This window comes from Monodon monoceros, unplaced genomic scaffold (assembly GCF_005190385.1).
Source record: "Monodon monoceros isolate NGI ecotype Baffin Bay Population unplaced genomic scaffold, NGI_Narwhal_1 Super_Scaffold_10, whole genome shotgun sequence".
Lineage (NCBI taxonomy): Eukaryota > Metazoa > Chordata > Mammalia > Artiodactyla > Monodontidae > Monodon > Monodon monoceros.
The window spans coordinates 53,169,760-53,177,232 of NW_021703766.1; the positions used below are offsets into that span (position 1 = coordinate 53,169,760).

At 41.0% G+C, this 7,473-nt stretch overlaps 1 pseudogene across 1 annotated transcript; it reads left to right on the forward strand.

The window, feature by feature from the left end:
• Positions 1–6,520: 6,520 nt before the first annotated feature.
• On the forward strand, positions 6,521–6,945 carry LOC114907455 (annotated as a pseudogene). The gene has a single exon (XR_003796743.1). The product of XR_003796743.1 is annotated as a 60S ribosomal protein L34 pseudogene (transcript).
• The last annotated feature ends 528 nt before the right edge of the window (positions 6,946–7,473 follow it).

Sequence of the window (7,473 nt, forward strand, 5' to 3'; positions counted from 1 at the left end):
CAGCTTTCTTTTGATTAGTATTTGCACGGTATGCTTTTCCCATCCTTTTGTTTTCAAACTTTCTGCAGCCTTAGGTTATATATATAGCGATCGTAAATGGCATATTTTTAGAAAATCCAGTCTGATGATCTTTGTTAACTGATATTAGTTCCAATTATATTTAATGTACTTAACTAATATATTTGCGCCTAAGTCTGCCACTTCCCTTTATGCTTTCTATTTCTTCTACTCTTCTGTTTTTCTTTTTCTCATTGCCTCTCTGTGGATTGACTTACGATTTGTTTTACGACTTAGGATTTGTTTTACCAATTCTTTTCTCCTCTCTTCCTGGTTTGGAATCCACAGACTCTGTTTTTATTCTTTTAGTGGTTCCCCTAGAACAGTGTTTCCCCACCTGAGTACTGTTGATATTTTCAGCCTGATAATTTCTTGTAGGGGCTGTGCTGTAGTAAATTTATCGGCATCCCCAGCTTCCACTAGTTAGCAGTAACACCTCCCACCTCCTCCATGGCCAGAAATGTCTCCAACGTGGCATTTATGCACTAGGAGGCAAAATCCCTCCCAGCTGAGACCGCTGCCCTAGAAATTAGCAGACGCATAACCAACATATCAAAGTCTAACAATCAAAACCTTTATCCTCCTCGTGTTAATACAAGAACCTTAGAATCTTTTTTTAAAAAATAAATTTTTATTTTACTTTTGGCTGAGTTGGGTCTTCGTTGCTGCACGTGGGCTTTCTCTAGTTGTGGCGAGTGGGGGCTACTCTGTTGTGGAGCACAGGCTCTAGGTGCGTGGGCTTCAGTAGTTGTGGCGCGTGGGCTCAGTAGTTGTGGCACGTGGGCTCAGTAGTTGGGGCACGTGGGCTCAGTAGTTGTGGCTTGCAGGCTCAGTAGTTGTGGCGCACGGGCTTAGTTGTGGCGCACGGGCTTAATTGCTCCGCGGCATGTGGGATCTTCCCGGACCAGGGCTCAAACCTGTGTCCCCTGCATTGGCAGGTGGATTCTTAACCACTGTGCCACCAGAGAAGCCCAGAACCTTAGAATCTTGATACTCAGAATGCGGAATGGACCAACAGCCTTGGCATCCCCTGGGAACTTGTTAGAAATGCAGAATGTCTGATCACAACCCAGATCTGTTTGATTTTATATTTATGGTACTTCTTTTGTCTTTTATGCTGAAAATCTTAGTTTTTAATTACATTGACATAATCATTTGTTTTATTCACATTGCAGGATATGTATATAATTATATAATACTTATAATTACATTTTAGGATATTTGGAAACATTAAATATAATTATATAAAATATGTAAGTATCATAGAGTATATGTTATATAATTACACATTCCGTATATCAGAAAGGCACATAAAATATTTGTAATAGTTCCAAAATGACTAACAGATTTACTAATAGTCTGCTGAGTATAGCTTAACATTTCTTTTTAAAATTTTATTTATTTATTTATTTTAGCTTAACGTTTCTTTATGGCTCTTTTTTTCTTTTTGTTTTTTTTTGAAGAAATTTCCCACTCATGTGACCTGAGGTCAGTCACACGGCCCTTCTAATCCACCCACTCTCATTTGTTGAGAAGCGCCTCAGCCATGGAGTACATGGAAGAGGTCACTGGCCCTGGGGGCCCATCCTCTGAGTTCTCCAGTCCTATATTTTCCACCTAGAGGGTGACTTGGCTTTTATGAACTTCAAGTTGGGAGAATGAAATAAAATGATGAATGTGTGATACTAAGTGTATTGTTACGAGCAGCACTCCCAGGCCCCAGGCTTCGCTTGCTCTGTAAGCTGACCCTTTCTGTAAGAGCTGATGTTTGCTGCTTCAAGTCCTTGATCTGGTCAGAGTGAAGAGGCCGGGGTGGAGCCGGAATGAGCTACGAGGCCCTAATTTCTCATCCCCTGCAGGCTTGAATCAGCATTGGTTCATCACTTGTCTCCAGTGGCCTCTTCCACAACACCATTCATGAGAACCCCCCACCCCAAAGTAACATTGTCACCATTTCTGATGACTCCACTTCTTTGGCTGGATTTTATTTATTTATTCTTTTAAAACCACCAGCTTCTCCATTCAGCCCTTCAACTGCTTCGACCTAGATGACCTGGAAGTGGATGAGTTTGAGGAGCCAGTTGGTACCTTTGGCTGCTTTAACTTCAATAGTCTGAGTAGAGGTCCTAGCAGAGCCCTAGAATTACTGTGTTCTCATGAGGTCAGCCTGTGGTGCATGAAATGCATGTGTCTCCTCGGAGAATTACCATGGCTGCCCAAGCAGATAAGGGCCACAAGGAGGCGCTTTGTTCTTGACTGCAAACTGTTAACAAGAAGGACAAGATTCTAAATATTGTCATCAAGTATGGATGGAAGGAAGGCACTGGGATCATCTTCCCAAATGGGTGATGACAGGCCTGAAAACATCTCTCAGACGTCTTTGTGCTTAAAGACAAGTTCCATGCACGTTTCTGCAGGGATGCATCAGTGTGCCTAGAGTTCATCCCTGAGCCACAAGGACATGGGACCTGGATCTGTTTGTGTGTATGGGTGGGTGGTGAAGATGAAGGTGATGGGGGTGTTTTCATTCATTCCCACCAGCCTGGCTGTTCTTTTCCCCCTTCATTCATTTCCTACTCATTCTATCTCAGCTGCTTTCTCACTCTCTGCCTCATTTTCACTACGGCAGCATGTGGTTACCTCATGAACACTCCCACCATTACTGGAGGATTTCTTTACACTGCAACGAAGTCGTCAAGACAGACATGTAATCTCCATAGGGAGGGTCTCCTATTTCCCATAGTGCCACTGGGGGCGAGGTGTCAGTGTCAAGTTCATTTTGTTTCCAGACGGAGTAACATCGTAAGACAGACCCTGACATGTTTCTAGGCCTTACCTGCTCTTCCCAGGATCCATATATATATATATATATAAAAATCTTCAAATAGATACCTCCACTCAGTACCCTTCCAGAATTACTTCTGTTGGACACTGATTGTATTTTCTAAACTGCAGCAACAACAGTGCAACTGATTCTAGGAAAATGTTCCTGTCCCTGAACGTCTTTGGAGTGGTGCTGCCTTGTAAAGGGAGGGAATGGGGAGAACTTGCCCAAGTCAGGGGTCAATTTCTGTGTCCCTAGCTTGGAAGCCATTTCCATCCAGTGGCTGGAGAGAGACTTGAGTGCTGCTCGAAAATATGAAAAGATTTCTTGCCCAAGCCTGCAAATAGCATGTCTTCTTTCCTTTACAGTTTTTTAAGGCCTGTCCTCTGCTCATTCTTCTTCTGGCCAGTGTTCAACAGTAAAATAGCTGGGGCTACTACAGACATACTCATGCGTCATTACCCTTCTCACAGAACTGTTTGCCCAGACTCTAGGTTGAGATATTAAGGGAAGGGCAGTAACCTCTCAACACTTTTCATTTGGTGCAGGGAGCTGAACAAGGCCCACACCAGGGTTCCTAATAGCTCCCCTGCTTCCCCACACTTGGAGCTGGAAGGTCTATTTTTCCTAATACTCTAGAGTATATACACACAGGGTAGGGGAACAGCAGAATGGGAACCACTCATTTTCATTAAGGCTAAACTACAGGGTGGGGGGTAGATTCCAGCTCCTCAGCCTCCATTGGGAAAGTAAGGAGCTCTTGGGGGCAGGGGGCAGCTACTCACCATGAAGAGTATCAGGGTCACATGTTTCCATCCATCTGAAATCAGAGTCTAGCCAACTCAAACTTCTAGTTTCTGATTTTGTGACATGTGGAGCTACTTTTCTTTTACCTTCCTGGAGGCTGAGTGGGGAAAATCCAGCTCTACCAGGCCTGTAACCCCACTCACCCACAGGTGTGTGATGTTTAAAACATTGAGGGAGAAGGGCTGCTTGAGCCAGGTCCTGGGATTGGGTCTTTATTAGATTTTCTCATTTGAACAAGTCCCTGGATTTTTTTTTCCAATTTTTAAAATTGTAGCAAAAATGCTCATAAAATTTACCATCTTAACCATTAAAAATTATACAGATCAGTGGTATTAAATACATCCATAATGTTGTGCAGCCATCACCACCGTTCAGCTCTGTAACTCATTTCATCTTGTAAAACAAACTCTATACCATTAAACAATAACTCCTCATTTCCCCCTTTCCCCGGTCCCTGGAAACCACCACTCATACTTTCTGCCTCCCATGATTTTGACTACTATAAGTATCTCACATAGTGGAATCATACAGTATTTGTCCTTTTGTGACTGGTTTATTTCACTTAGCATAATGCCCTTGTTAACCTAAAACAGCCAGTTATTTTACCAGCAAAATGGGTTTATGCAGGAGCTGCAAAGAATTACAATTTGGGACGTGCACCTGTGAGGAAACATGTAAGTCCAGTAAAGCAAAGAAGAGGAAAATTTTATAGAGGAGAAAGGGCAGTTGGGAGGGGCTGTTATAAACAAAAAATCCATTGGCGGAAACTGGGAGTTCAAAGTACAGTGGCTTTTCATTGAGTTGTGACAGTCTCTCATTGGTTGAACTGTTGCTAGGCAATGAGAAAATCTTGCTTCCTCTTGCTGGTGGTAGTAAAGTAGCGTCACTTCCTGCCAGAGATGCAAGGTAACATCTCTTCCTGGAATCTGTATTGAGATCCAGTGGTACGCGTGTGAGAGCTCCCCCTGCTGGTCTCCCGACACCGTCTTGGTGAGGGTTCCCTTTGTTAATGTTAACTTCCTCAAGGTTCATGTTGTATTATATCGCAGAATTCCTTTCTTTCAAGACTGAGTAATATTGCATTTTATGTATATACCGCGCTTGTCTGTTCATCTGTTGATGGACAGTTGGGTTGCTTCCATGTTTTAGCTATCAAATATCTCTTTGAGACCCTGCTTTCAATTCTTTTGTATAGGTACCCAGAAGTGGAATTGCTGGATCATATTGTAATTTTATTTTTAATTTTCTGAGGAGCTGCCATCCTGTTTTCCAGCGGCTGTGCCATCTTACATTGCTACCAACAGTGCACAGGGTTCCAGTTTCTCCACATTCTTGCCATCACGTATTGTTCTCTATTATTTTGATAGTAGCCATCCTAATGGCTGTAAGATAGTATTTCATTGTAGTTTTGATTTTTTGATTTGCATTCACCTAATGAATAGTGATGTTGAGCATCTTTTCATGTGCTTATTTGTCATTTGTATATCTTCTATGGAAAAGTGTCTATTCACGTCCTTTGCCAATTTTTAAATTGGGTTATTTCTGAGTTTTTTTGTGTTGTTGTTGTTGTTTTGAGTTTTAAGAGTTCTCTCTGTATTTTGGATATTAATCTCTTATCAGGTATATGACTTGCAAATATTTTCTCCTATTCGGTGGATTGTCTTTTTACTCTGATTCTGTCTTTTGATGCACAAAAGCTTTTTAAATTTTGTGAAGTTCAGTTTGTGTTACCTGTGCCTTTGGTGTCAAATCCAAAGAAATCAGTGCCAAGTCTAATGTCACGAACCTTTTGCCCTTTGTTTTCTTCTAAGAGTTTTATTGTTTTAGGTCTTACATTTAGGTCTTTGATCCATTTTGAGTTAATCTTTGTATGAGGTGTTAAGGGTCCAACCTCCTTTTGCATGTGGATATCCAATTTTCCCAGCATCATTTGTTGAAAAGGACTGTCCTTTTCTCACGTTGCCCAGAGCTTGGGTGAGAAAATTTCCACTTGTTCTAGGAAGCATTCTCCTATCCCTTAACTGGGATTCTGAAGGATATTTGTAATTTTCTCTCTGAGAAAATCTTGTCTCTCTCGGCTTCACATCCTCCTCCTCATGACTCTTAAGGAATGTGAGGAAATGTCTTAGATTTTACCCTACTGGCAAGATAACAAATTGTCCTGTCAACTTCATGGATGCTGTCAGAAGGCATGAGCCTCTGGGGTCTGAGAAAGAAGATTTTATTATTCATGACATAGTAAACAGCAGGAGCTTCATGTTTGCATTTATTCTTCTTGTCCACCTCAAGTTCCTCAGAGGTGATACAAAGAGGCCCAGGATGCATCACAAGTGAGTATGTTGTCAAGGTTAAGAAATCCAAATATTTAAAAGTTGGTCCTCAACAAACCTGCCGAAATTTTGCCTCAGAGGAAGCCACTATTTTTTTTATGTTGGTCCAGTAATTAATCTGTCCTTTTCCCTTGGAGGAGGTACTGCAGACATTATCTGAAATTGATTGTTATACAAAAAATCCTTGAAAAGATAATTTAGGACAGAAGCTGATACAAGCTGTGAAAAAACATAAGAGACCAAAACTTGTCTCTCAACATGGTGCAGTTTTCCCTTTAAAACATGAGAATAATCAATGCTCTAAACAAAAATTTCCACTGAAGATTTCTGGTACTAAGACTAACCTTGATTGTGTGGCACACTGGGGTTGTAAAGATTGAAAGAGACAAGAAAAGCCTGAATCACCAGGAGACTTGACAGAAAATCAGCTCTGAGGGTGAGGTGATGTTAAACTGGATGAGGCCATGATAGATGACAGCAAATAAAAAGAAAGGCAACCTCTTCCGGGGATGGTATCTAGAGGCATTCAGGATGGTTCAGCGTTTGACATACCGTCGTCGTAGGCTGTCCTACAATACAGCCCTTAACAAAACCAGGCTGTCCCAAACCCCTGGTAATAGAATTGTTTACCTTTATACCAAGAAAGTTGGGAAAGCACCAAAATCCGCATGTGGCGTGTGCCCAGGCCAACTTCGAGGAGTCCGTGCTGTGAGACCTAAAGTTCTTATGAGGTTGTCTAAAACGAAAAAACATGTTAGCCGGGCCTGCGGTGGTTCCATTTGTGCTAAATGTGTCCGTGACAGGATCAAGCGCACTTTCCTCATTGAGGAGCAGAAAATCGTTGTGAAAGTGTTGAAAGCACAAGCACAGAGTCAGAAAGCTAAATAGAAAAATAAAGCTTCTTTGAGTAATAAAAAAAAAAAAAAAGAAAGGCAAACACAACATTTTCAGAATAAATGGGAGTGTGTTATCTTGATGGATAAAAAGACTTAAGTCACTACTAACACATATAACAAATTATTCTGAATAGATTGCTGATGTAAAATTTAAAGGTATAAAATGATTTTTCTAGAAGAAAACAAAGAACGTTTTTGAGATCTTATAATAGGAAAAGACTTCTTAAACAGAACAAAAATATTGACTATAAAGGAGAACATGACAAATGATGTTGTATTGAAGTTAAGAGCTTCTACTCATCAAAAGACAACAAGATAGAAAAAGCGATAAAGAGAGAGAGCCAAGAAAGGCCTCCTATTTAGTGTATATAGAGAACTTTTAAAAATTCAATTAAAAAAAGGACAGAAAACACACAAAAAATGACAAAGCAACAGACTCTTCAAGAAAAAAGTACTCAGTCCTCTTGATCAAGATGGCGGAGTAAGAGGACGTGGAGCTCACCTCCCCCACAAACACATCAAAAATACGTCTCCTTGTGGAACAATTCTCACTGGAAAG